Source organism: Mustela nivalis (assembly GCF_964662115.1).
Source record: "Mustela nivalis genome assembly, chromosome: 20".
In the NCBI taxonomy this organism is placed as follows: Eukaryota; Metazoa; Chordata; class Mammalia; order Carnivora; family Mustelidae; genus Mustela; species Mustela nivalis.
Window position 1 is genome coordinate 2663701 of NC_139039.1, and position 27153 is coordinate 2690853.

The following is a 27153-nucleotide window of genomic DNA, read 5'->3' on the forward strand; positions in this document are numbered from 1 at the left end:
TGCCTTCCATGCAGAACACCAGACCGCACCTGTTGTCTCTCCACCCCAGACCCTCAGTGTCACTCACTTGAGAGCAGGAGGGCAAACCTGGGTCGCTTCTTCAATACTACAGTTCACTCCCTAAAGTGTGTTCCCAATATCCCTTCACTCCATCCCAAGCTGGACATACACACTCATGAGCAACACCTCACACCATAGTGCAAGAATAAAGTAGAAGTATCCTCAAACTCAACCTTTAAAAGAGCTAGAATGAATGACCTAGTTGTGATGTTTTGGGTACAATTTGTCTATCCATAAGCCAGTAGTATGCCCCTAATGACCAGTCTGTCTACTTCCTGACTTAAATGCCATAGTTGTCAATGTGAATAACTTAAGCAATTCCCAACTACTTGCTACACAAAGCTGCGTATCAGAGACTAACCCAGAAAACAGCTTTCACATACATTGTGACTTTCAGAGAATATTCTGACATTTCAGAATAGATGCAAAATAGAAAATAAAATACATGGTCCTCACTACTATATTAACTCTATATACTATCTCGTCTTCTAATAAAAAATACGTGTCAGATATCTGTAAGTATTTTAAAGTTTAGAGAACAAGAACATTTGTTTGCCCACCCTTCTAGATTCAGGCACCACAACTCCTAGCCCAGCATATATACTCACTCAAAAATGATCAATCCATCTGTCAATCAGCTCTATGAAGTTTTTACTTAAGATTTACTCTTTAAGTTCCTTTCTGAGGTATATTGTAAGTATTTTATTCTGAGATATAAAAACTCCAGTTTTAAAGCAGTATAGAGGGAAGGAGTGAGGGAGGGAAGGAAGACAAAAGAAAAAACCAAGTCAATACCTAGAAAAACACCCAAGAACAAAATTAAAACACAAACACACACACACAAAAAACAACCTACCTGTCTGGCACTTCTATTCGAAGGATACACTCCTTCCTTTGGGGTCTGTAGGAAACAGAATTTACTGTGCCACCATTCTTAAAATTCATTTTTAATTTCTCCTTCAACCACAGTCGGATCACCTAGACAGTCTTACTTTCACATTCTGAATTCCTATCCTTGGAACGAGGGCTGATAAAATAAGATCTAAACATACTTGAAGTCAATCTTGCCAATCCTACCAGAAAATTTTTATCCCAACCACTTAAAATAAAAAGAAGAAAGTTTAAGTCAAGTGGCAATAATTGCAAAGGTGTGAATTCTCCCCTCCCCTTTATTCACCTGAGGTGTTAAAAGTCCTGTCCTACTGGAGATCAGGCTAGCTTTTTTGGCCCTGCCACAGAAGATCCTAAATTCCGCAATTTGCTGCAATGCCCTAAGCTCCAAGTCACCCAAGAGATGACGTTTCTGCACCCCGTCACACTGTTGTCACATGCTAGTCACTTCACAGCAACTAAAATACTTGCAGAAGTAACTCCCATTGATACCATTTTAAACTTGCCAAAGTTTGGGGAAAGCTCATTATTATAAATGAGAATACCAATTACCTGCTCCCTTTCCTTACAGTTACAGATGGTACTTTATACTAAATGCACACACATGCACACACATACACTCACAAATCTTCCCAATACTCTGGGGATTTGGTCTGAAAAACACTATAAACTTAATGGAGGGAAAAAGTGAGGCCCAGAGAGATTACTGACTTTCCCAAAAAGACAAAGCTACTTAGTCACGAAACTGAAATTAAATCACATCTATCTTCCTTCTTAGAGTATTTTCCACAGTAAACAATCCAATGCACTAATAAAGATATTAAATAGGGGTGCCTGGGTGGCTCAGTGGGTTAAGCCTCTGCCTCCAGCTCGGGTCATGATCTCAGGGTCCTGGGATCGAGCCCCACATCAGGCTCTCTGCTCAGCAGGGAGCCTGCTTCCTCCTCTCTCTCTCTCTGTCAAATAAATAAAATCTTAAAAAAAAAAAAAAAAGATCTTAAATAAAACTGAAAGGCAAAATCACTAAAAAAAAAAAATTAGGTGTTTGGAGATTAAAACAGACTTAGGCTCAGGGCTCAGCCTCACCAAGCTATTATCACCTGTCCTAGCCTTGACTTCTTACTTAGAAATAATGAAGATCATAAGACCTCCATTAAAGGGTTACAGTGAAGACTGAATAAAATTAGTCACTCAAAAATAGTGGTTAACTATTAAAGTTTTTTTAAAAGATTTTGTTTTCTCTTTCCCAGAATTCTTAATTTTACAAAATAGACATAAAAAAAAAAAGTTCCCCACAACTCCCCAAAATAAATCCAGGGGCCACATACCAATGTCTAAAGCACACACTTCATTATCCATGATAAATGCTCCAAAGAAATTTGCAGTGTTTGGGAGCAGCAGTATTAAAAAAAAAAAAAAAAACCAAGATGGCTGTGTTCAATACCTGACTACAATACAGATACCTAAAAGACACCCAACTAACCCCCAACTCAGAGTACTAATAACACACAGTGTGCACCACTGTATCCAACACCACCTCTACAGCCATTTCTTAGAACAAACCAGAGGGCAAGAGCCACCTTTTTCTATATGTCCTCCAAAAGAGTATCCTCCTGGCTCTGAGAAGTGGAGCTATTAGAAACAAAAACAAAAAAAAAAAAACCTTTTTAACTTTCTAACATTTCTCAAGTTTATTTGACATAAGTCCATTTGTGCTAAGAACATCTCTATTTGACACCTAGAGAAATACAATTTGGAAAACCCTGACTTACTACAATGCTGTCATATACCAGAGAAGCTTCATGAACTTATCTTTACATTGGAAGCACCTGGAAATTGTGTCGAAGGTAACTTCTCTGGTCCCACTCAAGACCCAAAGTTTGAGAACCAATGGGTGAGTTAAATGTAATTACCACCAGTACCTCTCAAAGTTCTATGTCTTTAAGAGTCACCTGGAAGCTTGTTTTTAAAAAAGCACATTACTGGGGCACCTGGGTGGCTCAAGTCAGTTAGGCATCTGCCTTCAGCTCAGGTCATGTCTCGGGGTCCAGGGATTGAACCCCACATGGGGATCCCTGCTCAGTGGGGAGTCTGCTTCTCCCTCTCCCTCTGCCTCCTCCTCCCTCCTGCTCATGGTCTCTCTCATTCTCTCTGTAAAGTAATAAATAAAATCTTAAAAAAAAAAAAAAAAAGGAAGGAAAGAAGGCACATTACTGAGTCACCCCTAAAAAACTCAGATCTACAGGGTGAAGGCCACTTTGAGAATCACACCTATAGTAGGTATGACTAAAATGTCTCCTGACTATAAGTGTCTTCATCCTAATCATTACATTTTATAAAATAGTAAGTAACAATTAGGATATGAATGCTAAGGGGGAAGGGAACCTTGTTCATTGGTAAATAGTAGCTCAAAGCATTTCTATATAATTTTGAATGAAGATGCTTTCAATATCTGCTTTAAGATAAGGAACTATAGGAGCACCTGGGTGGCTCAGTGGGTTAAAGCCTCTGCCTTCCGCTCAGGTCATGATCCCGGGGTCCTGGGATCGAGCCCCACATCAGGCTCTCTGCTCGGAAGGGAGCCTGCTTCCCTTCCCCTCTCTCTGCCTGCCTCTCTGCCTACTTGTGATCTCTCTCTCTCTGTCAAATAAATAAATAAAATCTTAAAAAAAAAAAGGAACTATAATTCACTGATTGATACTCTAAACATTACTGCTTTAACTGATCACTATCTTTCATGGACTGAGAATGACCTGTGAAAATCTAATCTCTTCCACTGCTTCCACACTGATGGCTTTAAAAGTATGGGAACACCCAGCAGGATCTGTGTACTTGGTTCATAGCCACTTCCTCTGCTCAGATGCTGGAGTTCTTCTGCATGTTCCCTTCTTAAAACAAAAAAATCATGATGACTAGTTAATTTTATCCATCAACTGGACTGAGGCCCAGATGCCCAAATACATGGTTAAACATTATTTCTGGGTGTGTCTGTGAGGGTGTTTCTGGAAGAAATTAACATCTATTTAGTGAACTCAGTAAAGTGGATACCCCTCCTCAATGCGGGGTGGGGGGCATCATCCAATCCACGGAGAGCCTGAATAGAAGAAAAAGGGGGAGAAAAGCTGAGTTTGACCTCTGCCTGACTATTTGAACTAGGACACCCATCTTTTCCTGCACCGATCACTTCTGGTTTTCAGGGCTTCAAACTCAGAATCTATACCTCTCTGGCTCCGAGGTCTTTGGATGATACTATCAGCTTTTCTGGGTCTCAAGCTTGCAGATGGCAGACTATGGAACTTCTCAGCCTCCATAAGCACATAAGCCAACTCCTTAAAATAAATTTTATTTTATATATCTCCTATGGAGTCTGTTTTTTTTTTTTTTTAAACCCTAACTAGTACAAGTATACTACATTCTACATGAATTGGTACAACTTTGGGATCCAAACAGGATAGTATTAACAGCAATTTCCCTTCTAAACTAAGTCTAACTTCCTACAGTTCTCATCAGATGGTATAGTGTCATATTACCTTATACTCCTTGTGATGTAAAAGAGTTCTTTGGTACTTTTCTGTTTGGAAAATAAAACTGTTATCATTAAGAAGGAGAAAAAGCTCTATTACATACAACTGATTCCACTAACATCTACTGTATTATCCCTGATGTTTGGGAATTTGTATCAGTCTTGGCAGAGGCTGTTTGGAAAATTTTTGAAGGTTTGGTTTTCGGTTTTTTAAAAATTTAATTATGTCTATACGTACCCAGCGTCACTTCCATCTCACACTTACAAAAGTGATATGAATATTTCTATAGCCAGAAAAAGTATATCTTTTTTTTTTTAAAGATTTATTTATTTATTTATTTGACAGAGAGAAATCACAAGTAGTCGGAGAGGCAGGCAGAGAGAGAGAGAGGGAAGCAGGCTCCCTGCTGAGCAGAGAGCCCGATGCGGGACTCGATCCCAGGACCCTGAGATCATGACCTGAGCTGAAGGCAGCGGCTTAACCCACTGAGCCACCCAGGCGCCCCAGAAAAAATATATCTATCTTTCAAGTATACCGTAAGTTCTAAGCCTTAAGTGCTGTAACATAACTAACATCAGCTATAACTAACAAGGAGCTAACTAACATCAGCTCATACCAAAGTGATATGAACAGTATGATTTTTTGACATTGTTTTGTGCAAAATTAATGTCACAATTAAGAGCACAGGCTTAAGAGAATGCCTAACCATCTACAAAGTTCCCTCACTGACATCAATTACTAAGCATCCAGACCTCACGGTACGTACAGAGTATACAGAGATGAATAAAGAGCAAAACACAGCTCTCAACACCCAGGATTTCAGTCTAGGGAGTGAAAACAAACTTTATACAAATAACTACAAACATAATGGAAATTATGGAGCAGTTAGTGATCAACCAAAAGAAGGCATTCACCAGGTAGGTAGTGGTGAAAGAAAGGCTATCCCGGCACCAGGAATGGCTCCATCCAAGTTACGAGAGGAGTAAACCTGCATGGCTTGTCCAGAGAACTACAAGAGGCCAATGTCACCAGATTACAGGGTAGGAGAAGGAGAAGCATGAATACTTGAGCAAGGAAGACAGAGAAAGACCTAAGAAGGTAAGAAAAATGGCCAGATTTGAGAGAGATCACTAGGTGGCATTATAGATGGTGACTGGATTTCACAGATGGATTAAATGAGCTGGAATTTATAAAGTGCTTAAAATGGCAGCGGAAAGTAGTGCCACTCAATGTTTGTTAGGAAAAGAGACTGAAGATGGGGGCTTCCAATTACTAAACTACTGCAAAGGTCCAGGCAAAAAACACAAAAGATTCAATACAAGGTAATGAACACGAAGCTAATGAGCAGAACTGTAAGAAAAGTAGTAGAAGTGGCAAAATGTTTCAGCCAATTATACTTGGGAAATGAAGGAAGGAGACAAATCAAGATAGACTTCGAGCTTTTGGCTTTGTACAACATAAGGATGCTGGGTGAATAACAGTGAATTTAACGAACTTTAAGCCAAGGTAAGAAACACAAGTTAGACTGCTTCAGGAAGGGCAGGGATAATGCACATGATTTTTTTTTTTTAATCAGCAATAAAATCTGATTATTTTTCATCCTTAAATTACTTGAGTCTCATAAACTCCTTGTAAGGTGTAATATTTTTATTTTACAAGAAAAGACTCTGAGAAGTTAGCAAAATTCCCTGAGCTGCCTAATTTAAAAGTTACAGGGAGCAGAACTATAAGCCAAACCCGCTAGCTCCTTGGTTCAGGGTTATTTCTACTTCAAAATTTCACCAGAGGAAACATACCACCCTCATACTCTAATTTTCCACTTTTCCCTTAACTAATTATAGGAAGTATCCTAAGTTACCAAAGTAACTAGTTCTTTCTAACTACAAACTAGTCTTACAGTTGCTGATTTTTCCACTGAATGCTTTGTTTTATGTATTTAGTAATGAGAAATGCCCAAACACCTAATAATACGGAAGATTCAAGTCTACTTACAAGTTACAGAAACAACCAAGTTACCACATCCAAATTTTTATAACAGAAAAATATAGTCTTATCCATGATTCTTTTTATTTTTTTAATTCCCCGACAAAAGCACTTTTCTTTATAATGAAAAGGCAAACTGCCTAACATCTAAAATTTTTTAAATTTTAATTTTAAATTAATATTTAAATTTAATATTAATTTAATATTTAATTAGAATACATTTAATATTTAATTTAATAACTACATGTGGAAAAATAAAAATTCATTTTAAAAGACAGAGGGAAAAAAATTTAAAGAAGGAATCTTTAGATACATTCAGTCACCATGGCCTTTTCTTTCTAATCCAACCTCCATTCATCCAAAGGTCTTCTACTATCATAGGATGGGTATTGTTCTCTTAAAAAAATTTCCAAAGCCTACAGAATATCCTCCTAGCTCCTCAGCATGATGTTCATTGCACTATTCCTAGCACAGTGTTCTCGGTATCAGCTGGTCAAGCATCTAGCCTCAGTTTCCACTGCATCTTTCCCTGTACACTATGCAGACCCTTTGCTCAGGTTAGTGCTCCCTTAGCCCCAAGCATGTGCTTCATCCTCTCTAGCACATGGAAATCTACTCATTCCTCCAGGCTCAACACAAATGTCTCAATACTGCTGATCCAAGCCCTCAAATGACTTGACTTTGTAATCTCACGGCATTTTTGCCCCACCTCTAAAAGGGTACTTCTTTAATTCTGTCTTGAAATAAAATAACATATAGAATATGAATTAAAAGATGCTCTGAAGTTTGAAAGAAATTTTTAATATAAATCATAATTTTATAAACAGAAATTTTTAAAAGGTTACCATCTTACATGACCTGACTGGCAAAAAGCACAACCATTTTTCCCTCAAAAAAGCTCTAGAAACACCAAACCTTCGTGATTTGCTACTGAATGAATAAGCCCTCTGGACTCTGTGGACTCTGGATTCCACAAGCTCAGTAAAATGTGTTCAGGTTCTACTTGGTCTTCCTGATGATAAATCCCTGTGGCCCACATCTAACACAGATCCATTTGGAGGCAAGCCTAGCTCTGCAGCAAATTTTATGCACCAAAGCTCCTTTCTTTTACCTATTTCCCAAGAGGACATGGAACTGATGCATACTACAATTCATTTCAAAGAATACCAGTAGAAATTACCTGCTGTGACCTATGGTAGATAAATATTCAATAAGTATCGGTGCACCCTTGGCTATTATAGCATTAACAAATTTCATCTGTTGGCTTTTGAGGAAAAAGAAATTAGTTAACTAAAGAATTCCATGGTTGAGAAAGGAAATAAAAGGACTACAGCATAACCAGAGCTAAAGTCCCTGAAGAAGCTGTATTTATCTTTTCGAGGAACTGGCCCTACTGCTTGCACACCTATTTCCTGTCTCAGGGTTCCTTAATCACAGACTAGATCCATTCAACCTCAATTAGCTCTGAGGACAGAGCATGTCTTGAGGAAAAGCTGATACCACTTTCAGGTATGAAAAACCAAATACTAGAGAAATAGCAATGCTGAAAAAATGCTACGTGGCAGCATGGTGACCAGCACAGAACACTGGAGTGGAAAAACAAAACAATGCAGTGGTTAAAAGCAGGAATGTGAGACCCAGACCTTGATTCACATCCTGGCTTCACAAGCAACAGCTCATCCTTCTCTGCACTTCAGTTTCCTGTTCTGTAAAATAGGTAAGAGTGTTACCATCCTCAAGTGCATACAATAGTGTGGCTACTATTACTAGTCTGGCCTTCAAGCTGGAAAGCCACATGACCTCAGGTAAGTCACTTATGATCTCAGCTACCTTGTCTATAAAGTGAAAGGGTTAATTAAATCTGAGCCAGTGTTCAGCTCTAGAATTACTCTGAGCGGAAATAAAGAACCACAACTTAAACTGCCAAAATACGCAGCCTCAACTTGCTTATTAGTCATATAGTAATTTCACATAAAATCAGCTCAATGTGTTCGTTTTTAATACCAGTTCAACATTATGTCAAACAGTAGATTGCCTAAGAAAGACATAGTACAAATAAATAAATGAGATACAGAAAATAAAAACCAAAAATGTATTGGGTCTTCCTGTTTATATTCAGTTCTGAGTTCACAGTTTATAATTTATTTTTTTTAAAGATTTATTTATTTGAGAAAGAGAGCATGAGAAACCGGGGCAGAGAGAGAGAGAGGAGAGGGAGGAATAGGCTCCCTGCCGAGCAGGGAGCCCAGAGTGAGAATCGATCCCAGGACCCCAAGATCACAACCTAACCAACTGAGGCACCCAGGCACCCCACAGTTCATAATTCATAGTAGAATATGATAATATACAAAAAAGCAGCATAGGAAGACAAGTTTAACTTGAAGAACACTAAAACCATATGATAATTTTTTACTCACTGCTAGAAATATTTTCATAAACTGGTACCATCCAGGCTCACAAAAGCAAACTTTCCTTTCATTTGGCAACAAAAGAGCACCAAATACTACATCTTTATAGGCATTCCTGTTTTTCCTGTTGCCTTTCTTCACTCTGGCTTCTTCACTATGGTCTTTCTTGTAGGTGCGGTTCCTGAACTTTATGAGGTAGTCTGTCATTTTAGAGGATGTAAAAATCCAGTAGCTGCACTACTTCAGCCCTGGAGAGCAAAAAAATTAAAGGGTAAAAGCATAAAGTACAGGGTTATATTTTCTTTCATGTCAAGGGTACACAAGGGTATACAGAATTCATCCGCATATGAAACAGCCTTCCAAATTCCTCAAAACTCTTTGCTCAGACTGCAGTAACAGAAGACAGGCCTTCCCTTCAGCTCTGCACAGGTTCAGATTCGGGTACAACGGAATGTTTCCAACATAGGCATATGCTGCCCCTACCCTCTTTCAACTCCACCAACTTCCCTCTTGCTACTACTGTTGCTAATCTAGGCAGCTCCCTGCATTATCTCACTTGATAAACTCTCTGATAAGCATGCCAAGCACAATCCTCCATTCCCCTTTTAATCATTAATTTAGGAAGCATTTATCAGGTGAGAACTTTTATATGTCAGATAGTGTTCAATAAGGCAGATAAAAGATATACTCTGTGGCATTGCAGTATGAGGTTACAGTTGAATATCTACAACAATTTTTAAAAGGCATGATTTTAAAAATTACAATTATTTTGAAGATTTTATGTATTTATTTGACAGAGAGAGAGAGAGAGAAAGAGAGCCCATAAGCAAGGGGAGCAGCAGAGGAGAGGGAGAAACAGGCTCTCTGCTGAGTAGGGAGCCCAATGTACGACTTGATCCCAGGACCCTGGTATCATGACCTGAGGTGAAGGCAGACACTTAACTGACTGAGCCACCAGGTGCCCCTAAAAACTACTTGTTATTTTAAAGGAAATACCACTTGCATTAGGAATACATAGTGGGACATAACTTAGTCTAAGGAAACCAGCCTTCCTGGAGAAAGTGATACTGACCCTGAGAACAAGGATGCTAAGGGGGGGGGGGGGCGGGGCGGGGAGGAGAATAGGAAAGGCCAATGCACAAGAACAAAATATAGCTAAACTTCACTACCGTTGAAGTTACCGGGTAGAAGTGGGAGATATGCAGAATAAAGAGCCCGCAAAAGAGGAAGCTAGAGAGGCATGCAGCTGCTACATCATGAAGGTTTCCTGCTGACATCAGCATCAAGACACCTTCTATTCCATTTAAGGTGTATTTCTCAATTTTCTGTAATAAAAGTAAACCAGAAACCAAAACTAAATCAATCAGAAAACTAAATCCATGACATGCTATATTAGCAAGTACAATATAATATGTTAATGACAGTGATCATATGTTCATTTTAACAGGGATTTTCTAGAGGCAGTGGTTGGACCAGAAACAGTGCAGCAAATGAAATGTTCAGGCTCTAAGACAAGGCAGCAGGAAAAAACTGGGGGGCAAGACCCATTTTCCACTAATTTCATTTACTCACACGTTCCCAGGGCATTCTAATCAGAATTATCCCCAACAAAGCACAACAGTATAAGACATGCCCCAGGGGCACCTGGGTGGCTCAGTACTTAAGCGCCTGCCTTCGGCTCAGGTCATGATCCCAGGGTCATGGGATTGAGCCCCATGTTGGGCTCCCTGCTCAGCAGGAAGCCTGCTTCTCCCTTTCTCACTCCCCCTGCTTGCATTCCCTCTCTCACCCTGTGTCTGTCTTTATTTATTAAGCAAATAAAATTTTTAAATAAAAAAAAGACATGCCCCACATTTCAGTATAATAATAGTTGTATTATTATACATTTATATATAATGTTGGAATATGCCTATGTTGGAAACATTTCATTGTACCTGGATCTGAACCTATGCATCCTGAAAGATCTACCACAAGAGAAGAAAGGAAGAGATGAAGGTAGAAGTAAAGTGATAATTACTTATATATTAAAATCTCCACATGTAAAACCCAAAAGTATCAAGTAAAGTATGAGCCAGCCTACTTGAGGTGGTCGATTATAAAACAAAAATATTTTTTAAATAGCTTTCATAAACTACGAATGAGCAATTAAAAAATATAACTGAAAAAATCCTACCCATAATAAGAATAAAAATTTATAAAGTAGCTAGGAATGAACTTAAAAGCACAGAATTAAAACAAAGCTACAACATTTTGCTAAGAGAAAAAAATGAGTACAAAATAAAGACTATACTCTTGGAATGAATATGGCAAAGACACTCATTTCTCAAACTCGTCTAAAATTTAAACACAATTCAGGGGGCACATAAAAAGCAAAGCCATCGAGAACTAGAAGAAAACAGAGCTAAATGTATAATTCCTCATAGAGAAGGTATTTCTCAATATTACACCAGCAGAAATCATGTTTTATTTTATTTTTATTTATTTATTTATTTGACAGAGAGAAATCACAAGTAGACGGAGAGGCAGGCAGAGAGAGAGAGAAAGGGAAGCAGGCTCCCCGCTGAGCAGAGAGCCCGATGCAGGACTCGATCCCAGGACCCTGAGATCATGACCTGAGCCGAAGGCAGTGGCTTAACCCACTGAGCCACCCAGGCACCCAGAAATCAAGTTTTAACTGACAAAGTCAATTACATGGCAAAAACACCAAGCAAAACAAAAATGATAAATAGACAGAAAAACACCCATAAAATAAAGACCACTAGCCTATATATGTAAATGACTTCTGTGGACCCAAAAGAGAAAAGTGAATACAAAAAATTTAAAAAATGGGTAAAAGACACTGTGCTGAATATTCTAGTTGCTGTGTCTTTCCTAGAGAAGCTGCTTCATCTACAGTGCCTGAAAGAACAGAGCCCAATACCTCAATCCCCTATCCTGATCTCAGCTGATTGAACATGGAGTGAAACTGAGCCAATCAACTGCTCACACCTAGAAATCTGGGACACAGATACCCATGGCACTTAGATGATGATGGGGATGGGTACCTGAACTGAAGGGTCGTGTTAAAATAGGGGCTGAACTAAGTGACATGACAAGCCAAAGCCAGATGGAATAAAGAGTTTTGGGTTAAAGAGGCCCAGAGGAAAGGGAAATGTAGGATGTAAAGAAAAGCAGGAGAGTGAGGATGAGGGAGGGAGGTTGACTCTCCAGTTCTTGTCTCTGGGAGGGATGACTGTCCTTTGTATTCTATTCCTCGAGATAAACACGAGTGCCTGTGATAACAGTCCAATAAAACCAGTTCATGTAGGTTTTCAGTCCACTATACCCAGAGCCCAGGACAAAACAGACATGGGCAAACAATTCCCAAAAAAGGATAAAAAGATCAAAAATAAACATGTGACAAAATGCTCATACATATAAGTTACGAAAGAAGTATAGGTTAAGCTTAAAGCTCAGATAGCTTTTTTAGCTATTCAACTGGAAAAGATAAGAAAGTACTGAGACAACTGCACAGCAGGATATGGGAGAAAATAAAAACAACTCATACAGGAGGGAGGAATGTAAACTGTAAAGTTTCTAGTTTCGGTAAGCCTTAAAAACTGTATATCCTCACAACCAGAAATTATACTTTTAAGCATTTAGTTTAAGGAAATAATCATAAACATGCACAAAAAAATTACTTAAGAACATCTACTACAGTACTATCTTATAATAACATACAAAAAACTAACTTAAAGATTACTTAAACCAGTGTTTTTCAAGTATCATTCATCACTTTCAATGACTTTTATATATCCCTTCACCACATGTACTGGTTCACTTAACATTACTCCTTAAGTCAGCTCATGATTTTTATTTAACCTACTCTTTCGACAAGGTTTTACTGAGTGCATACTATATGCTAGGCACTGTTCTTAGTGCTGGAAATTCAACAATGACTAAAGCAGACAAAAATCCCTTCCCTAGTGGAGGAGCTTACATTTTAGTGAGGAGATAGGTGATAGTAACTAAAATAAGTAACATATACAGTATGTTAGTGACATGGTTAGGGAGAAAAAAGTAAAGCAGGCAAGGGGAATATGAGGCTCTGTGGGGAAAAGGGTTAGAATTTTAGAGAGAAGGTAGCCAGGTAAATGCTCACTAGAAAGACCAAAGTGAAGGGACTTACCATGAGACTGAGAGATAGCATTCCAAGAAGATGAAATAACAAGGGCAAAGGAAGAGGTGGAAACCTGTCTGGTGTGTTCAAAGAAGGGAGAAGAAGCCAATGTGAGTGAAGCAAAGCAAGTAAGAAGGGTGAAAGGAGATGAGATCATAAAGGTATGGGGTATATTTTGTAGGGACTTATACATCATGGTACGGACTTTGGCTAATGCTCTGAGATGAAAAGCCAACAGAGATTGAAAAAAAAACGCGGAACACTAGATAAAAGGATATTGTAATAAACCATTGTGACTTGGACCATTTGGATCATGACAGCATTTGGTATGGTGAAAGAACTGAATTATTAATATATTTTGAAGGTAGAGCTGACAAGATTGCTGATGTGCTAGATTAAAGGCCTAGTGAAATCACCTAAGGAGTGACGCAATGAAGAGATGCTCATGACTCCCAACAACTAAAGGTCTTCCCAGTAACTGTAACAATGAAATCACAGGTTTGATGCGCTAGTTATAATTTTACAATACATATTAGAATATACACCTATTAATGAAACATGCTCATTCACATATTTTCTATAATATCTCATATACCATGAATAGTGTCTGTACCAAACTTGGGGAAATGCTATCTAAATAAACTTGATACATTCTATGCACGTGTGTGCATGCACACACACACAAACACACTACACACACACACACACACGATGAAAATGCATATGCCAATACAGAAATAGTACCAATTCCTTGTTGGTAGAATAGTTTGTTTTCTTCTCTGTGCTTTTCAAGTTGTCTTCAATGAATATATACTTTACTTTTGAAATTATCTTCAATGATAAATACTTTCCTTTTAGAATTAGGTTCCCAATATACATGTGCATTTCATTCAAATGAAGTTCTATGACTTATTAAACTCAACACCGAAAAAACAAAACAAAACAAATTCAAAAAATGGGCAGAAGACATGAAAAGACATTTCTTCAAAGAAGACATACAAATGGCCAACAGACACAAGAAAAAAATGCTCCACATCACTTGGCATCAGGGAAATACAAATCAAAACCACAGTGAGATACCACCGCACACCAGTCAGAACTGCTAAAATGAATGACCTAGGAAACAACAGATTTAACGAGGATGTGGAGAATGCATTGGTAGGAATACAAATTGGTGCAGTCACTCCTCAAAACAGTATGGAAGTTCCTCAAAAAGTAAAAAATAGAGCTACCCTATGACCCAGCAATTATACTACTAGTATACTATACACACACACACACACACACACACACACACACACACACACTATATGTATTTATAAATATACTAGTATTTATCCACAGGATACAAACACAGTGATTTAAAGTGATTTGCTGTTTATAGCAGCAATATCCATAATAGCCCAACTATAAAAAGAGCCCAGATATCCATCAACAGTTGAATGGATAAAGAAAATGTGGTGTATATATGTGTGTGTGTGTGCGCATGCACATATGTGTATGCATATATGCAATGGAATATTACTCAGCCATCAAAAAGAATGAACTCTTGTCATTCACAGCAACATGGATGGAACCAGAGGGTATTATGCTAAACTAAATAAGTCAGAGAAAGATAAATACCATATGATTTCACTCATATGTGGAATTTAAGAAACAAAACAGATCAACATAGGGAAAGAGAAGGAAAAGTAAAATAAAACAAAAACAGAGAGAGGCAAATCAGCACTGGGTGTTTTATGCAACTGATGAATCACTAAATTCTACCTGTGAAACTAATAAAAAAAATTAAGTTCTTTGTTCCTGCTTTGATCTGATGGGTAAGGCTTTTAGCTACATATCCAGGACAGAAAGGAACTAGGATATAGACCTTCAAAGTGGGGGTGGAGAATTATGCTCAGAAACAAAAAACACAGGCCCAGATAGTAGTATACATAATACTACCAGTAGCAGACACAGATAGTATACATGATCTTAAAACTCCAGTGGACAGCATTCCACATGCAAAAATCGAGGTCCAGAAAGTAGAAGACAGACAGCAAATACAAGATGCTCTTTAAAGATTGATTGATTGATTGATTGATTGATTGATTTATTTATTTATTTATTTATTTATTTATTTATTTGACAGAGAGAGATCACAAGTAGGCAGAGAGTCAGGCAGAGAGAGAGAGAGGGAAGCAGGCTCCCCGCCGAGCAGAGCGCCCGATGCGGGACTCGATTCCAGGACCCTGAGCCCATGACCTGAGCTGAAGGCAGCGGCTTAACCCACTGAGCCACCCAGGCACCCCACGAGATGCTCTTTAATCAGCCATGAACAAGTTCTTTGGCATTGGTTAGACCGGGGACCAGCTCTCTACCAAGAGCTTCTTCACTGCTTTGTGGTAAACAAGTCTCCTCGACATATGCCAATACCATAATACCATATTTTAATGAACTGCGCAGATGCTTCCACATTATGTCATCTAAATTACCCAGGGGGTACCTGGGTGGATCAGGTCATGATCCTGGAGTCCTAGGATGGAGACACACATCAGGCTCCTTGCTCAGTGGGGAGTCTGATTCTCCCTCTCCCTCTGCTCCTCCTCTGGCTTGTGTGCTCTCTCTCTCTCTCTCTCTCTAATAAATAAATAAAACCTTAAAAGAAAAACATTACCCAGGTAAAATACACCCAGGTTTGTCTACATAGAGCTCAAGAGGAATAAGAGCAAGTTCAATGAAAGTCAGAGTGGGCTCTGGAAGAAACAGCCTATGCTTTCCCTCCCCATCTTAATGGCCTAATTTCATACCACTTAGTTAGGTTACCAATATATCACTGTTCTTAACACTTTATTACTAACTGCCAAAACACCATAAAATATGCATATTAAATGAAATGAGAGATGAAACTCTACAACATTCTGGTCAGCTCTAAGGTTTTCAAGTACTCCAGCTTGGTTAAGAATTAGGATGACTCTCTTCTAGCCTCAATCAGATCAACAACTCATTTTTATCTTCAAAATGTCACGTTGTACATCGGACAGACAGCCACTGGGTAAGGGAGGGTCAGTCTGAGAATGAAATGATAGAGGACTGTTCTAGATGCCTGCCCTGTATAGACAAAGCTCTCTAATCTCTCTAATAAAGAGCATAATTATGAATGGCTTTAAGTTATCTCACTTACCAAATGAATCATATGGCTTAACCAGTTATCACACAATGCCATCTGACAAAGCTCACACTCACACCTGTATTCCTCTGGCAGCCCTGAGCAGGGCTTTTAGATTCTGAACAATCTTCTGCCAATAATTATAGAGTTTTAAGTTTTGATTTCATGTAGAGCTATGGCTTCATGATGTGATCAAGAAACATTAAGTCTAAAGTATTATCCAAAGGACTTCATTGTCTAATGTTAGAAGATGGGTTTCCTGGAAAGGAAATAGTCTGCGTCTGCTCTCCAAAAGTACTTCTGTGATTTGGAAAGCTAAGCACCATTATTCACTAAATGTGTCCTTTCTCTTTAAAACAACAACAACAAGGGGTGCCTGGGTGGCTCAGTGGGTTAAAGCCTCTGCCTTCAGCTCAGGTCATGATCCCAGAGTCCTGGGATCGAGCCCCGCATCAGGCTCTCCACTTCTCGGGGCTCCTGCTTCCTCCTCTCTCTCTGCCTACTTGTGATCTCTGTCTGTCAAATAAATAAATAAAATCTTTAAAAACAACAACAACAAAACTACAAGGAGTTAGGGAAACTTTTTTAATACATGCAAACCAAAGTTCAACTTTTTTAAAATATTAATGTTCAATAAAACAAATATAAGCTTTCAGTGGCTGACAACCTATTTTGGCTAAAATCATTTCAAAAATATAACTTTGACCTTGTTTTGCAGTAATCTCAGCCAGTCTCTATATATTCTACAAATGACCCAAAGGAAATGGGCTTACCATACAAATCAGAATGGCAGATAACTCAAAAAAAAAAAAAAAAAAAAAACTGTAAAACAAACAGAAGGAAGAGGTCTTTGAAAAGGGAACTAAATCTCAAAACACCATTTCTTGTACTAAGCTCTCTCAAAAGCAGCCAAGGTACTGCTCCTCATTTTTACCAGAAGAGCAGCCACGGAAGCATGCCAGCATCCTAACTCAAGAGAACACAATTTACAAGTGGTCCGAATTGGTGAATTCATTGGTTTCCTGCATTATTATCTCACCAGAGAACAGAAAGAAAAGACATCCCTAGTGCAAACACATTTTCTCCATTGATCTTTGAGACACAAATCTAACTTACTTTCAGAGGAAAAATTTTCCATGACCAAAAAACAGCAGACTAAAGTTTCCCTTTAAAAGTTCCTTTGTCAAAAGGCAAACTTCCTTGGCTCCTCTAGGTACACCTTCCTCACAGAATTCTCTCTCCACCAAAGCACCTTTAGTTTGTTTTTCCTCATACAACTCATGGCCCTTCAAGGTGGAGCCTGTTTGCTACAACAAAGAGAAGGGAGTAACAGACAGGCTATGGCCAGTCACAGAGGAGGCCTACTTGGAGAAGAAACACTTCTGCAAATGTAAGTTGGAATCAGGATTACTCACCCAGAGAAAAACAAGTTTCCTAAGAAGGCTTTGCAGCTCCAGTAGTTCTAGAACACACCACTCACCACAGGATCACCCACTGTAAGTCAACTTAACACTGAGCTCAAAGTACCAATGGGGTTATCCTCCAAGTATTTTAACACACAAAGCAAGCCTTGGGCTTGACTGTGGCTCTCCCATGACACAGTGATGACACAATTAGCTCCACACAGTATCTCTCTGCCTCCTACACAGCCTACGGCAGTGGACTGACAGATGTGGTAGTTACTTAGCAATACTTTGTGGTTATTTCACCCACATCATTCACATAGACAGACAATGCAGTGCCATCGTTCCATAAAAACTTTTCTCTCTCCTCCCACATACTGTTCCACATAATAATTTACATTATTACATGAACAAACAAAATAATGGCTCATGCTTTGTAAAAAGTAACCATCCCATGAGCGTTTAAGGATCCTACTGCTCATCCTTTTGTCCCCTGGGTCTCAAACTAAACTACTCTGCATTAATTCAAAGGAATGCAACTGCCAAGTAAATAAGCCTAAAGAGCTTAGAGCAAGAACTACCTTCTGTCTGAAAACATCCTGCCATCTCATGCCCAGCAGCTAAGCATCAGGCCCCCAATCAATCCTGTGATACAGGGTGGGGTGGGGAGGTGTGTACTGGAGGGAAGGCTAATCCAAAATGTCTCAAAACACTAAGGACAAACATGTGGGCCTTCCACAGATGACCTGGGTGGTTGGTATATATTTTGCTAATGCTAAATGAACTAAATGAACCCTAGTTGGTCTGCCCAGGCTGTGGTAAACATTTCAGTGTGATCCATAACAGACTGCACTCAATTTCTCTCCACTGCCATTCAATGCTTATCTGCATTCAGATAAAAATGACAGTTAATGTGTATTAAGCACTTTCACAGTTCTAGGCATTGTTCTGAGACTTTTACAGGCATTAGCATATTTAATTTTCGTATCAACTCTATGAAGTAGGTATCATTAGTATGTCTACTAGACAGACGGGAAAACTGAGGCACAAGTGAGCAGTATGCCAGAGCTGGGATGTGTATCCAGACAGGCTGACGTAAGAGAACACACTGCTTATCCTGCCTCCCTCAGACAGGGTTATGATGCCAGTGTCGTAAGGCCAATTTACAAACAGCAGTCAGATATGAGAGACATGTTGAAGATGTTCTGAAACAGCAGGAGAGTTGAATTATTCTTTCCATCTCATCATTAGCGGTGAAATTTGGGGCAAGCTGCGTCACTTTCTTAACCTTAGTATATTCATTCATCTGTACAACTCTGTGTGTGTGTGTCTGTATGTGTGTGTGCACGTGCGTCTGGGTGTGTGTGTGTGTGTGTGTGTGTGTGTGTGTGTGTAAGGGAGACTGGATGAATGTCCCTTCTCCCTCTAAAATTCTACAACAGGCATTAGTCTCTGATCTCAAACTCTGATCTCAAGGTTGTAAGATCAAGCCCCACATTAGGCACAGAAATTACTTAAAAATAAAACTTCAAAAAAATAAAATCTTTTCTTTAGTTTTAAGATGAGTTATATCTCACAATAATTTATAGTTTTTACTAATATACAGAGTTCGTTAATATTCAGTCAATGAGAGCTCTGCAGCAAAGGTTTTAGACATAAATATGTATCGAAGAATGAGTGCATTGACTAAAGAAAGCCTGGTACAATGTTAAGGTACAGAGGTCTTCCTCTTATGTTCTCTCAGAACATTATGAAATCAGGCATGGGACTTTCCTACTATACTTGGTAAGGTTACTAGAGTACTATGTACTCCTTAAAAGGTACTAAAACAAGAACCTAAGTAGGGGATGCAAAGTAAAAGAAGTCTCATAATTTCTGTTGGATAAAAATCAAGTTTATAACCTAAACTGTCTGGTAAACCTAGCCAGGAGTGACAATTCATGCTTAAGGCAGTTAGGTAGTACCTAACTTTATGGTGGCTTAGTAAACCGTCCTACTTATTACGGCTTGCTCGTATGTGTTCCTGTGTGTATGCATGTTTGTGTACAGCACAGAAGGGCAGGGAGAAATATGTTATGTATTTTTAGCAAGGACAACTCAGGAAAGCAGCCCCTAGAGGAGTGCTGGCGATGCCTGAAGTAGAATTCAGTATCACGCAGTTTAAGCTTCAGACAAAGCAAGTTCCACTTTCAACTATCTGACAAACCTGGGAGTTCTTTATTATACTCTGTTTTTGAAAATGTCTATTTTAAACTCACTCTCTCACTCACACACACACACACACACACGGTTTTAAAACCCACTAGCATGGAGGAATCAGTCACCCTTACTTGCCATGAAGAGAAAGGGCTCCCTGGATCCCACACAGAAATGGAGAATAGAAGGGCAGGCACTGTTTGAACTAGGTAAAAAGAAGGATGCTGGTGAGCAGGTGGGCTTTTCTGGATTACACCCAGCCAGGTGGTATCAACCAGTCATGCCTGGTGACTCAACCATGATGGTGATGGACAAATTCTATAGAGTTTTTCAAGAGATAGTTGTTTGCTGTTAACAGGCATGAACCATTCTCAGGAAGTCTCAGAAGGTTCAGGGAAGGAAGAGTCTTCTACACTGAGCCACACCACCCATAGAAAAATCCCATATGACTCAGTATATGAAGGTGACAAAATGAATTTAAAAGCATAAACTAACAAAGGGCCCCTGGCCCCTTCCTTTGTTTAATTATAACCTATTCTATTTGCAAGTAGAATGCTCAAGGCCAATGGAGGTATACAGCTGATAAAAGCACCCTAGCTACTAGCTGGAGGAGCAGAAAGGCAGTGAAGAGCCCCTTCTCTGCTGTTTCCAGCGCCAACAATCTGATGGACTTCACCATCCTCCCATTTTAGTCAGTATTTCAAGTGTCTTACAATCCCAGGAAGCAGTACCTGCAGCTTACCGCTGGATACGCAATGAGACTGAGGATCACACCAACTAGCATTCAACCCATAACCAGTGCTCCTTGAACAAAAACCACAACTACTCTGTAGAGCATGCCATTATCCCAAAGGAGCTCAAGACTATACAGTTCCGAAGTTCACATGACTTTACAACCCCTCTGTGTTGCAGAGACTACTTAGAGGTAGGTTATCAGAGGTAGTTTATTTTTGACATAAAAATGCTCCCACCATGGGCTTAAATAAAAAAATCTTTTTTTGATATCTTCATAGCAATCTAAATGTTTTCTTTATGGGTCCCTAGCTGGCTCGGCAGGTAGAGTACATGACTCTTGATCTTAGGGTTGTCAGTTCAAGCCCCACATTAGGAATAGAGATTACTTAAAAATAAAACCTTTTCTTTAGTTTTAAGATGAATTATATCCACAATAATTTACAGTTTTACTAATATACAGTCTTTGCTCATGTTCAGTCAATGAGAGCTCTGCAGCAAAGGTTTTAGACATAAATATGTATCGAAGAATGAGTGCAATCACTAAAGAAAGCCTGGTAAAATGTTAAGGTACAGAGGTCTTCCTCTTATGTTCCATATGTCAGAACATTATGAAATCAGGCATGGGACTTTCCTTGGGCAGAGACCCATAAATTTTCATATTACTCTAACTTTTAAAAAGAACATATTCAGTTTCTAAGTTGTTTTTTCCACTGTTAATGCAACACTCTAGCTGTCTCTGCTGTGGTGTTAATAAAAACTGAAATCATCAGAAGAATTATGGGGACCCATAACTGGAAGTATTGTTCTAGACAGCCAAATATCAGCATGAGGAATTAAACTCACCATATTTAAAAATGTAAGCAAAGGAGTCAGACATTATTTAAATTTTTCTTTTTTTTTTTTTTTTTACCCTTTATGCAATGAAGTGCTGTGAGAGGCATTAGCAAATTCCCTCTCCCTGAAAGATGTATGCAAAGAACTCTATATTCTGGATTTTTCTCCTCTTCTAATAATAGCTTTGAGATAAAGCTTTAAGCCTCACCCAGCACCCCTGACTGAAGGACACCAAGAGGTACAAAGCATAGAGGAGAGTAAAAAGGAAATGAGTATGCAATAATGTCCCTTGCTGCTAATTTAAGCTTTATGCTTAATGGAATAGTATTAAAAGCACAGTGAAAATACAGGCATTTTCAAGTATACAGAATGACTTAAGGAGGAGGACGACAGTGAAGGTGGTGGTGATAACTGACATTTCCTTGCACACTGTGTTAAGCACTTCACGAGCATTACCTTAGCTGAAACACCTCTGGAAGTATTACTGTATTACTGTCCTTTTACAAAGGACAAAAGGGAGAGTTTTTCCCCCCAGGGCAATACTGTCAGGAAATGGCCAGCTTGGGCTATGAAAATGAATCTTCTGAAATAAAGAAACAGATTCTTACCCCTACAAGTGATTCTAAGCCATCGCATACTTTAGAATTCTAGCCCTCAAAGAGATCCAGCAGTTAGCTCGATGGAAATGCATAAAATATTTAGAGCAACACTTGCATTAATACTCTTTAAATCATATAAATATATCCATAATTACATAAGAGCTGTAGCTTCGCAAGGATAAACTATGAGTTCTGGTAATTATTCATCAAATACAAAGATGTAAAGAAAGTAAAGGAAGGTCCCCTTCAATCCTCAGAGAGTTCTAAAGAAGGTGGGATTTACTACAAGGTGATCTCTCCTCTATTCTTTTTCATATAAATGATGTGAGGTAGACATGCATATGTCCCAACAAAAACATGAGAACTCTATTACTGATTGCTAGTTTCTATAATTCAAGGCCTTATGTATGAACAATTTAGTGTTCAGCTAAATAGAATAATGGTCCTCCTTCCATTCACCATTTATAGCTCTTTTTTTTTTTTAAGATTTTATTTATTTATTTGTTTGTTTGTTTGTTTGACAGAGATCACAAGTAGGCAGAGAGGCAGGCACAGGGAGAGGGAGAAGCAGACAGCTTGGCGCCAGGCTCTCTATCCCCAGACCCTGAGATCATGACCTGAGCCGAAGGCAGAGGCTTAGTACCCTACTGAGCCACCCAGGCATCCTGCTCTTACTCTTCTATACTCTTAAACCCAAACCACATTGTGATTAAACCATTTCCACTGAATACTCTGAAGCTAGAAATCAAAATAGAACACACTGGATGTGCTTGCAATTTCAACCACAACTCCTACTCCACCTTAAATAGAAAGGGCTGCTTTCTCATGGAAAAATAAGATTTATTACTAGCAAAGTCAGAAGCACAAAAACAATAACTTATAAGGGAAACTGTTCACTAGCAGGGTTCCTTTGCAACAGATTTTAATTGGGAGAAAAATAGAGCAGTCAAATTCCAGAATAATCTAGTCTGCACAGCATTTATTTTGGGTATAAAGAAAATGATGTCATTATAGGGTTTAGGATCCGAAACAACTGTCCCATACAAAACTGGTTACAATGACCAGTTCATTCCAAATTGGTAGGAAAAGCCTTGTATTCAAATCCAGGAATGTACAGCCTTGGATGGTTCAAAGTATGTCATGGGAGTTCACAAACTAGTCTAGATTGTCTAAAGTCTTGTTATTTAAATAGAACAAAGTTTTAACTTGAAGGTAAGTTTATTCTTAGAAGAAAAAATCAGGAGATAAAATTATATTTAGTAAATTAGAATTTTTTCTTCAAAAGTTAACAGCATCTTTCACTATTACCATTCTGATTTGAGATTATATTACTCATAGACGCTTGGCACATCTATACAGATATTCTCTTAAGGAGGACAGGGAGAGGAGAGGCTGTCATATCAGCAGTAAGCTGGAGAAATCCTCCAACTTGCTGGAGTAGTTGCCCCCTGGGCCTTTGGAATCTGTGCCATCGCAATGACGTGGCCCTGTCTGTGGTCCCAGAATTAGTGACATAGACAGGGTGGCAACTCCATCCTCAGGCATCACTTCCAGGGTACAGGGCAGGGCTTCAGGAGACAGGTTACTTCCAACTAAGAGAGGTCTGGAACCACCACATCAACCGCCCTTTTAGTTATGTCAGTCGCACAAAATCAGGGCTACTTGAGCCCTCTGAGTCCCTCTTCTCCCTCAGGTGAAGAAGCTTCACAGACCTCATTACTACATCAGTTAGGACACAGCAGAAAAGAGAATCACAAATAAATCGAACTATAACCCAGTCTAAGAGTCTGACAGGAGAGAATACTGCAACTAATGTTTTGAATAAAATAAGCATATATAAATCAAATAAATCCTTTCTATTTTTGCTAACCAATAGCACAGATTAACTCTCCACTCCTACTGATACCTTTGCCTTAAGTCAGTGGTATGAGCCTAAATCAAAGCATTCTCCAGGACTGGAAAGAGTGGCATCCCTCACTGTGATGGGATGTATTTTAAACTCAGGGCAATGTGCCAACTCCGAAGTTGTCTGTGGTACTGAAAAAAAATAAAAATAGGGAAAGGAGATTTTCAGATCTCCTCATGACCAGAAAATATTCTTGATAAGCCACTCAGTGCATGTACTCAGCTTTATCAATCAGAATACCAATGTTTTGATTGGCACTATCATTATCAAGAAAGCAAAGGCAAAGAATTCCCTGAAGAAACACTGATGTTCCCTTGCTAAACCTCACTTAGGCTTCAAAAACACAAGCAGTTCCTTCAGCCTGGATGCCAAGAGACACTTACTTACTACAACAATGAATGTCCTTGAGGTTTTTGTTGAAGAAAAAACAAACAGAAAGGGAGATCAACAGAATAGTTTCTACCATCCTGAGAAAGGAGATAATTTCCTCATGAAAGTATAGATAGTTCAAACTTCTGCCATCGCTACAAGAAAAATTCAGTCTAGAATCCTCTCATGTTTCAAGGAGGTTGCCCTCACAGAGAGAGCCTCAGACAGCTGATGCCTTCATAAATGCTAAAATCAATACACTAACTGAAAAAAAGAATCAATTTTAAAACATCGTGGTAACCTGGACTTAGTGCTATACAAAAAAATAAAAGACAGCCTCTGCCTTCAAGGAGGTTGTAAGCTCTATACAAGCCATCAGAAGAATCTGACTGTTGTCCCTCTCCTTTTCCCTCACCGCCACTTTTTCTCATGGTCTCACAAATGAAGAGGAAAACTACAGGGTCATGGCATGCTGGCTCTGGAAAAAAATCTAAGTATTGCGTAGCCCAACTCCTTCATTTTAAAGACAAAATCGGCTCAGAAATGGGTAAGTGACATGTCCAGAACCACAGAGCTAATGTAAAGGACTAGAAAAACCGCAGGTTCCCGACTGCCAATTATACACTTCTTCGGGTTAAAAAGGAAAGAATAGCTCTCCTAAATGCAGGGGATACAATATCCAGTGGATATTATAATATCCACTGGATAACTAAGAATCAGGAGAGAATTACATGGACTCTAAACTCCTACATTTTGGTTTCATTTCAGCTGCTTTGGGTCACACTTCTGCTTTCATGTGAGAAAGGACTTTAAGAAGGGATAAAGAAGACTCAGACTGAAAAGGGGTAATTGGTAGATGTTGCTTTCCTGGAAGAACAATACAAAAGTCAACCTGTGTACATAGCCTAAAAAAAGACCATGGAGGAATGGAAAATGGCCTCTCCTTCCACTTGCTCTCCATCTTGTCAGTGCTGTGAGCACTGCTGCTAATTTCAGTGTTATTCTACCTGCTCCAGTTCCACAGTCTGCTCATTATTTTTCAATTTGTTTTTGTAAAGAAGATTCTAATTGATCACAGAGAGCTAATGTAAGAAGCCAATTAGTAAGATTTGATGGAGTCAAGTAATGGGTTTTTTGGAGCTGAAAATGTATGTTGTAAATTATTTAATCTAATCTTATTTTCCGTATGAGTGAATGGGGAGACAGGTTAGGAATTTAGATAGAGACAGAACAAGAGCCAGAGCCCACATCTTCCAGCTCCCAGGACAGCATTCCTCCAACTACTACTTGCATCACCAGCAGACACAAGACTATTGTAGATGTCTACCTTCCATAGACAGGTCTGGAAGCAACTTGGGCTTACCAGAATCTCCCTGGTTGATGTGCAATGGCCACATCAATATAGCAACTTAAAGTCCATGTCTGTCAGTGGCTACTGAGGCTCAGCAAGATAAGAATGTGGAATGGAGAAACAACTGGGAAGACATAAGCGTGGTTAAATATTCAGGGAAAGGAAAAAAAATCCCATGACAATTTGAATTCTGAGGACAGAGGAGACAGGAAAGGCAGAAGAAAGAAAACAAAATAGAGAAAAGATGCTACCAAAAAAGCAAATATTCTGTCAAATAAATAAATAAATATCTTTAAAAAAGGGGGGGGGGTGTGCTGAGTGGCTCATATGGTTAAGCGTCTGCCTTCAGCTCAGGTCATGATCCCAGGGGCCTGGAATCGAACCCGGCATCAGGCTCCCTGCTTAGTAGGGAGCCTGCTTCTCCCTCTCCCTCTGCCATTCCCCTCACTTGTGCTCTCTGGCTCTATCATTCTGTCAAATAAATGAATAAAAATCTTTAAAAACAATGAGTAAAAAGAATGGCATAAGAGCACAGGAAGGATAGCTGATATCCATATAATATACAATATTTTGAGGGGAACAATACCTAAATCTTGTTTTCACAATGAAACTTCCTTTTTAAGTACTTTTTAAGAAGGTATATCTAATTCAATTTTTAATCAACTTGGTGTACAGTTACAGGAGACTGCTGTCTTTGAGTATGGTTTCATAAAACAAGATAAATATTACTTCTACACTAGCCAACCATGGGTGGATTTTAATACTTCACACATACTGGATAGGGCAACCCCACCCTTGGCTCACAGCCTAGCTTCTGTAGTTGGATCTCTCAGCCTACTGCCAGAGCTGGCCCCATGGCTGTGTGGCTCAGAGACCTCCCAAAAAGACCTCAGTGCCACAGGAAGAAACACTGATGACTCAGGAGATGGCCAGCTCTCCCTCTGCAGCAACCAAATGAATCCAGACATGGAGCTAATAATCAGTGCTGACATTTCAAACATCTACTGACTATGGCTCAAATATAAGTGCCGTATGTTCTCTCTCAAGCTGGGATATTTCTGGGAATAGCCGTGTGTGTGTGTGTGTGTGCGCGCGAGCACATGTGGAAGGATAGTGGGTGCCTGTTTTGTTCAACCTAAATTTCCCAGTGAAATATTTTGTTAATAAAAATGTTTTTCTCCTTTAAAAAGAAGAAAAGAAAAAAAAAGGGTGCCTGGGTAGCTCAGTTGGTTAAGCAAGGTAATTCAGCTCAGGTCATGATCCCTGGGTCCTGGGATCAAGCCCTGTATCGGGCTGCCCCTGCTCTGTGGGGAGCCTGCTTCTCTTTCTCCCTCTGCCTGCCACTCCCCCTGCTTGTGCTCTCTCTCTCTCTCTCTCTGTCAAATAAATAAATAATCTTTTTTTAAAAAGTTATAATTCAAAGGATTGGGATGTGAAATCCGTATTGCTTACCAATGAGGAGCCCCAGAATGATCAGTAAATTTACCAGGACCCTAATGAGAAGGTGGATCCCAGGGAACATGCAGTTTCTTATTAAATTAGAACATGCCAACATGTTTTTTGCTATGCTTCAGGTGGATAGTTTGG

General features: G+C 39.2%; 1 protein-coding gene across 10 annotated transcripts in view; it reads right to left on the reverse strand.

Annotated features, from left to right (window-relative positions):
• PSD3 (pleckstrin and Sec7 domain containing 3) overlaps positions 1–27153 on the reverse strand; it is a 733176-nt gene that overhangs the window by 375854 nt on the left and 330169 nt on the right. Inside the window, exon 1 of one of the 10 annotated variants that reach the window (XM_082715140.1) lies at positions 17589–17796. The exons of the other annotated variants lie outside the window; for them this stretch is intronic. The gene's annotated coding sequence lies outside the window, so the exon portion shown is untranslated. Of the gene's footprint in view, positions 1–17588; positions 17797–27153 lie in introns of those variants that run through there. 10 annotated transcript variants of the gene reach the window in all.